Source organism: Papaver somniferum, chromosome 6, assembly GCF_003573695.1.
Source record: "Papaver somniferum cultivar HN1 chromosome 6, ASM357369v1, whole genome shotgun sequence".
Taxonomy (NCBI): domain Eukaryota; kingdom Viridiplantae; phylum Streptophyta; class Magnoliopsida; order Ranunculales; family Papaveraceae; genus Papaver; species Papaver somniferum.
In genome coordinates, this window is record NC_039363.1 from 171,412,478 (window position 1) to 171,419,823 (window position 7,346).

Below are 7,346 nucleotides of genomic sequence, written 5' to 3' on the forward strand. Positions count from 1 at the left end.
TGAAAAATAATAATAAATCACACAACAATATTTTCTTTAACGAGGAAAACTGCAAATGCAGAAAAACCCCGGGACCTAGTCCAGAATTGAATACTCTCAGAATTAAGCCGCTATACAAAATCTACACCAACTCCGTATAGTTGAGACCAAGAAAATACCCCTATTTCACTTAGTTTCCTCAGTATCCCTGCGCTTCCGACTTCAATAAGTGCACACACTGGAACAATTTCTTTGGATCGTCTTCCAAATAGTAAAGGAACAACAAATTGGTATCAGAGCAAGTTCCGAGATAACTCTAGGGACTGTGGGGAGTGGATTCATTAGCGAGTATGTACCTCTTCTTTGCCTTTTTTCTTTTCATTTATCTTCCACTGCAACTTTAGAAAAAAAATTCACCGCAGGTGGCACCTTCATGCACGGGGCAACTGTACCTCTTTGTTGTACTAAATGCAATTTGAAGCGTGAAATACCTGAAGATATTTCCTTTTCACAGAAATAAAACTTCAATTTTTTACCATCACCCATTATAGTGAAATATGCATGAAAAGGATCTCATTTGACTGTCTATGTAGATGTCGATCCTTCCATCGTATTCTGTAACTAGAAAATTTTACTTGGAAGTAAGTGACATATATTAATAAGTTAAACGGTCATATTCGATAAATATAAATATTTATAGTGTAAAATTCTTTTTCATAAGAAGCAGAGAAGTAAAAGATTGATTACGTTTCATTTCTTCTCTTTTCTAACGGATAATCATTACCGAAGAGGAACAAAATAATAGTATAAAACTATTCATTTCTCCTTATTCACTAGTACTATTCTTGGCCTCTGAAAATACGAGGGTATCCAATTACACCATAATCTTTTATTTATCCACCTATAAGTCCTTTATCGAAAGTGATTGTCTGTGGACTAAGTCGAGACAATACAACAAATCGGTTCACACTTCGTTGTATATCGTCTATGGATACGAGATCGAGACAATACGACAACAAGATAACTTGTGTGATTGACTATGGATACAAGTTCAAGATAATACGACAACGAAGTATGAAACTTGATAATAGGTTAGGACTTAACCAAACTCTATAGGATCACTATCAAGTATATATGGAGTTAACGTTTGCGTAATTTACTTTAAATTATATAAACAAATATAATTGTGGAAAATAAAAGTAAATCACTGTGGATGGGGAAAAACGATTCGCTGGTTTTTAGGGAAATGAAGAGACGGACGTGTTTGTCGAGACTCCTCAACCGAGCAACCTGCTCAACCTCACACAGATGCACTGCAAAGGGAGTGCTTAGATTCCAGAGATCAATCTGTAGGACTCCGGCCTAAACCAAGTCAATAGCCGTTCCAGAGTCAATTCGGTCACAAAGAGGGAGATGGGTTGATCTGTAGGAGGGAAGCTGAGAATTGTGTGGGATTAATGATGATCAAGGATTGTGAATGTGTTGAAGGTTTCTGCAAGTTTTTCTGTGAACTGATGAGTTCGAATAAGTTCTGGTAGATTGATGAATTCTTGAGAGTCATTGCTCGATAAATTTTGTGTAGAATAATGTTGTCTTGTTCTGTATGTTCGATCGTGGATTTAGAGACTTATTTATATTGTCAGAATAAATACATTGATCCCAGTAAGTGTGACGGTTTCTTTAGTGAAAGAGTGGGAAAGTGGAAATCGTGTGTTAACCAGTTCCAGGTCGTGCAGAGACTTGGTTGATTGTCTACCCACTACTTTTCCAACTCCCTCAACCGTTTGCACTAATTACTCACACTTCTCATCGTGTTGTAGGCCGCCAGACCAAAACCCTAATTAATATCCCCCCATGTGACGTGATTGATGTCTCACGAATCGTGGAGTCTGCAAAACAGACATGTGTATTGGATTAGTCAGTTTTTGACTTTTAGACGGTGATTCTAAGTTTTGTTGAATCGAACATGATTAACGAATGCTCAGTGATTCATGGATTAAACATGTCTGCTGGGATGTGGTTCATGAATGATATTGATATTGCTCGTCTAAGCAAATGTTGTAAATTCGATGAATTGTTAACTATTGAGTTGAATTAATATTAGACAGTAAATTACTGAATATTGATAGTTGGATCAATATTCGAGCGATTGAGCAAGTGTTGCTCAATTCGACGAATTACTGATAATCACTGAATATTGATAGTTGGATCAATATTCAAGCAATTGAGCAAGTATTGCTCGATTCAACGAATTATTTATTGGTGACATGACCCAATAAAATATTAATTAAAATATTGGTGTTTCTGGAACAATGTAAATTTATTAGTGTTTGAACTTGCTCATAATGCCGATTTGTGGAGCGTTTGTTCGAAACCCTAATTTTTGATCAATTGTTCGTCAATTGATGAATTGTTGAAAATAAGTCATGAGTGAGGGAGGGACTGGCCACATGGAATGATGGACGACTATATGGTGCCCAAGTGCTCGAGTGAGCGTGCACCAGGGTCCTTAGTCGACCGATTGGTGAAAGAATGATGATAAAATGCAGGTTTCATCATTTATTAAAATAGTTCTCGTGTGAGCATTACATGATAAAACCTAATTATGTAGAAGTGAGGGACCGACCAAGGGGGCATGAAACCGGCCCTTGGTGGCCGTGGGACCAGCTGATGGTCGTTTGAGCGAACTCCCAGTTGGTTGAAAAGAGTTTGGAACCAATATGAGCAATTGAGCAAGTTAGGTCAAAATTGTGAATATGTGTGGGACCGGCTTTGTGCAAGCCTTAGGACCGGCCTCAAGGAAGCATTCCCGTGTCACCATAATGTCCGTGTCTCAGTCCTGAGAGTTTCAGAATTTTCTGACGTGCGTTTGAGCAATATTGTGGATTTTCAGAAGAGTTTGATGTTGACTGTAATTCTTGATTTTTGCTCGAATGAGCAAGTAGAACTTTGCTCGTTTGATCCATATTTTGCGAATATTAAAATAAGGATATTTTAATATTTACATTGCCGTGAGTAGCTAGCCGGTCGTGTGACCATGTTTTCTTTTTCATGGTTTGAGCAATATTTGAGAAAATATGAAGAAACCATGATTTTTGCTCAAGCGAGGAGTTTTCATGAGTTTATGAAAATGGTAAAAATAAGAAAATAAGGATTGCAAGGTGTGGACCGACCAAGGCTAGGGCATGGCCGGCCGGCTAGGTGGCCCGGTCCCGCAACATTTTACCTTAATTTATTATTTTTCATGAAACCATAAAAATATGAAGAAACCCTGAGTTTTGCCCAAACAAGGAAAGTTGCTTGAATTAAGGAGTCTTCATGAGTTTATGAAAATAATAATTGTGAAAATAAGGATTGGAAGGTGTGGGACCGGCCACGGCTAGGGCATGGCCGGCCGGCTAGGTGGCCCAGTCCCGTGACACATTTCCTTATTTATTATTTTTCATGAAACTATGAAAATATGAGAAAACCGTGAGTTTTACTCTAACAAGGAAATTTGATGGAATGAGGGAGTTTTCATGAGTACATGAAAATAAGAAAAATAGAAAAAATAAAGGAAAGAGGCGTGGGGGACCGGCCACGACGGCATGGCCGGCCGACCGGTGGGCCAGTGAATTTGACTATGGATTCAGAATAATAAAATGATAATTTACATTACCATCTCATGAGATCAGCCGTGGATTCGACCAAGAAATCGGAGTAATGGTGATATTACCATTCCATGAGATCAACCGTGGATTCGACCATGAAATCGGAGTAATATCTATTACCATTTCATGAGATCAGCCGTGGATTCGATCATGAAATCGGAGTAATGAAATGAGTGGTGATATTACCATTTCATGAGATCAGCCGTGGATTCGATCATGAAATCGGAGTAATAAAATTATCTATTACCATTACATAGAATCAGGTCGTGGATTTGACCATAGAATAGGAGTAATGAGATAAGATAGATTATCTTCTAGGAATTCAGTGATGAATGTCACAGTAGAATTAATCTATTGCAGAAGGGATATTAGCCAGTTAAAGCGTCATATCTGTTCTGAAAGGTGCATAGTCAGTGAATCAGTGAGTGTTGTCAATGTCCTGAAGGCGTTTATCCCCCTCAACATTTAATGTATGGAGAGCCACCTGAGTCTATACACAGTCTCTCTACATAGTCAGGAACAGTGGGTATCACCGTCCTGAAGGTGTTACTGCTCTCAATCTTACGTAGAACCGCCCAATGTTATTCCGTATACAGGCGGGTCTCTCTATGTAGTCAGGGAACATTGAGTGTTACCGACGTCCTGAAGGCGTTAAGTCCTCAATCTAACGGAGAATCTCCCAATTATGTTATTCTACATAGAGGCTATGTTAAAATGTGCGGTGTCGAATACTCCGGGGAGGCCTTTCGAGTGACATATGAATCGTCACATGCGTTCTTGAAGCCGTGTCAGAAACATGCAATATCATGATTTTACAATTTTGACCTTTGTTGAAAATCCACCATCAACTTAAGTCCCCTGCTTAGTGAGGTACAGTCATGTTCTGCAGTAAGCATTAGATAGTGATTTTCAGTCGACGAGAGATCAGTGGTTGAACTCAGTCTACAAAGGTATTCTCAGAATCCCTGATTTTCTCCAATGACGTCATATACAAGCAAATGTTCAGGTGGAGACCCTGATACTACGATAGAGTGTCATCCCGTGAGCACAGAGAGATGAAGCACTGCTGATTTGGGTGCCCAGAGGCTCAGTCTTGGTCGGTTTAGGATTTACAGGCCCGAGACCAAATAAGAAATCCTTGTTTTAGGAACAAACGTCCGTTCGTTAGTTTAAGAAACAAACAATGATCCCTAGCATAAGTGAGATTTCACAAAATGGAATAAACTCTCGTTTCAAAGGTGGATTCTCAAACGAGAGAATTTTTTTTTTTTTTTTAGACGTGCATCTGTTAGTAATTTTTTTTTTGTCTATGAGATTTCGTGAAAACAAAATTTTAATACGTGAATATGCGGATTTTCACAAAATTGAAAGACTCTCGTTTCGTAGACGGATGCTCGCGAGAGGGAGCAAAAAATATGTATATATTTTTTCAAATTCACGTGAGTTTCACGTTAAAATATATTTTTTGTAAAATCAATGTTTTGATTTGGACAACTGTTGAAAGTAGACAATTATTCATGGTGAAATTATGTCTGTATGTGAGTTTTCACAATTGTAGAATAGACGTTTGTCCAATTTTTTGAAAAACTAGTGAATGTTCACGCACTAAAAATTTATGTGGGTTGTTTACGATTGTATGAAAATCAAGTCATGATTTTGAATAATGAATTTTGCTCGTCTTTGCATGTTTTGAAGGAACGAGCAAGTTTTCGAAATTCTGAAGTTATAATCACTACAACTAGTGAAATTGTAAATAGGTAAGAGTTGGATTGTTACCATTTTTGTATACGTTGATGTGAGCATCTTTATTCCATGATTCATTGTTTCATTGAATCCTGTGCTTTGTATGAATGATGTGCTAAAGTAGAAATGTTATGCATCTGTCACAGCCACTTTGCAAGAATGACTGACTCCCATGATGACACTTCCAAAGATGATGTTTCCATAGATGACATCTCTACGGATGCAACTTCAAGAAATGGTACTTCTGGGACCTCTGAGTGATGGTGAGAGATCCTTCATACTGAGTTGTACTCCTAGTTATTTCATTAACTTTATCACAGGATGATCGTGTAGTGAGATCCCGGATCAATGTAGACATCATGGAAATGGAAGAAAGTCTTCGGGGCGGAGAACCCAGAAGTAAGGACTACAGGATGTTAGCAAATGACGTGCAGTCCCCAGCCGTTTCTTTGGTGAGTTATTAGCGCTCCTTGTGTCATGACTTTTCCCTCCCGTGCAATTAGGATCACGAGACCAAGGTTTGTTATTTCTTTTCAGAATTTTGCTCCATCAAGCCTTGACAGTCTTTAATTCTCTGTTGGTGAACAAACGGTTTCTGAATCGAGCGTCGAAGAAGAAGTCGATGTAAGTGCTTCTTCGCATAATCGTTCATAAAACTCCTTGAATGAAACATCACAAATTATTGTTGATGTATCCAGGAGGAGATTTCCATGGAACAAGGGAGTACTGATGATGCTCATCCGTCTTCGGAGGATGGTGAAGAAGAAAACCCTGGACTTCGAAACCGAATGAAAGCAATGATGTTTCCAACGGTGATGTTGGCAATTCCGGTCCTTTGAGCACTTTAGGGACCACTCCAGTAAGTACCCATCGTATATTTTCTTCATCGAAGTATGAAATTGATGATTTTTGAGCGAATTAACGAGGACCCATATGAATGAATGAAACTTTTGCCGAAATACGTCACCAAAAAATTCATAGCTCGCCCTTTTAATGAAAACACTGTAGAATCTTCGTCCGATGTCGGATTTTTGTGATCTACCCATGTTTTTTCAACTTCAGAAAATTTACAAGCTTTAGTTAAGAAGAGTTTTGAGTTTTGAGCACGTTTAAAGGTCGAAAACGATGAAACAGCAAACTTCCAGGAGACTTCTAGAACTTTTTCAGTTGTGATGTAGTCCAAAGTTTTGAACACTTCTTTTTGATTGTTTATCCGATTGCTATGAAATTTTGATATGTTGTAGATGACATCCGTACGAAGAGAATTACATATAACTAAACCTTAGATTCTTCATCAATTTCTCCATGTTCGTCGTCTTATACAGGGCAGTGTAAAACCTTCTCAGATGAAATTGTGGTAAAACGTCTTTTTATGACTTTCACACTATTTGCTGATGTGTTTAATGCATAATGGAGAACCTTACTGATGTTAGATCACTTACATTCTGAATTTTATGATTTCTTTGTATTTCCTTGCTTGGATTGCTCTAATCCCATGTAATCTTCGTAATAGGTGTCAATTGCCGAAGTCGGGAATAATAGCGCCAACGATGATGATTCGAGAAATATTATGATATAATGATGATGTAATGACCATGGTTGTATGTCCCTGTTGTAGAATTCGTTTTATGATGAATGATTTAGCATAGGCAAGCTTGGTGTCAGTCACGAGTCTTGGACTATGAAACTGATCGTCATGATCGGTGGATCGTCAGTCCCCAGTATTTGTTACATCTCCTTTTCGTATTTTCTTCTTCTGGCAAGACCTAGATAGGGGACCCAGGTAGAAAACATGATGTAAAGACCTAGGTGGTCGAAGTTGGAGGTACCTTGATGAAGGGCTTGGTGGAAAAACCTGGTGCACATCGATCGATTGTGGAGGTTATGAATCCCGCCTAAGAATTGCTGCTTGCATGTTGTATGCTCTGGAAGATGTAGGAACCTCATACGATATCGAAATTCGGTTATTGACCC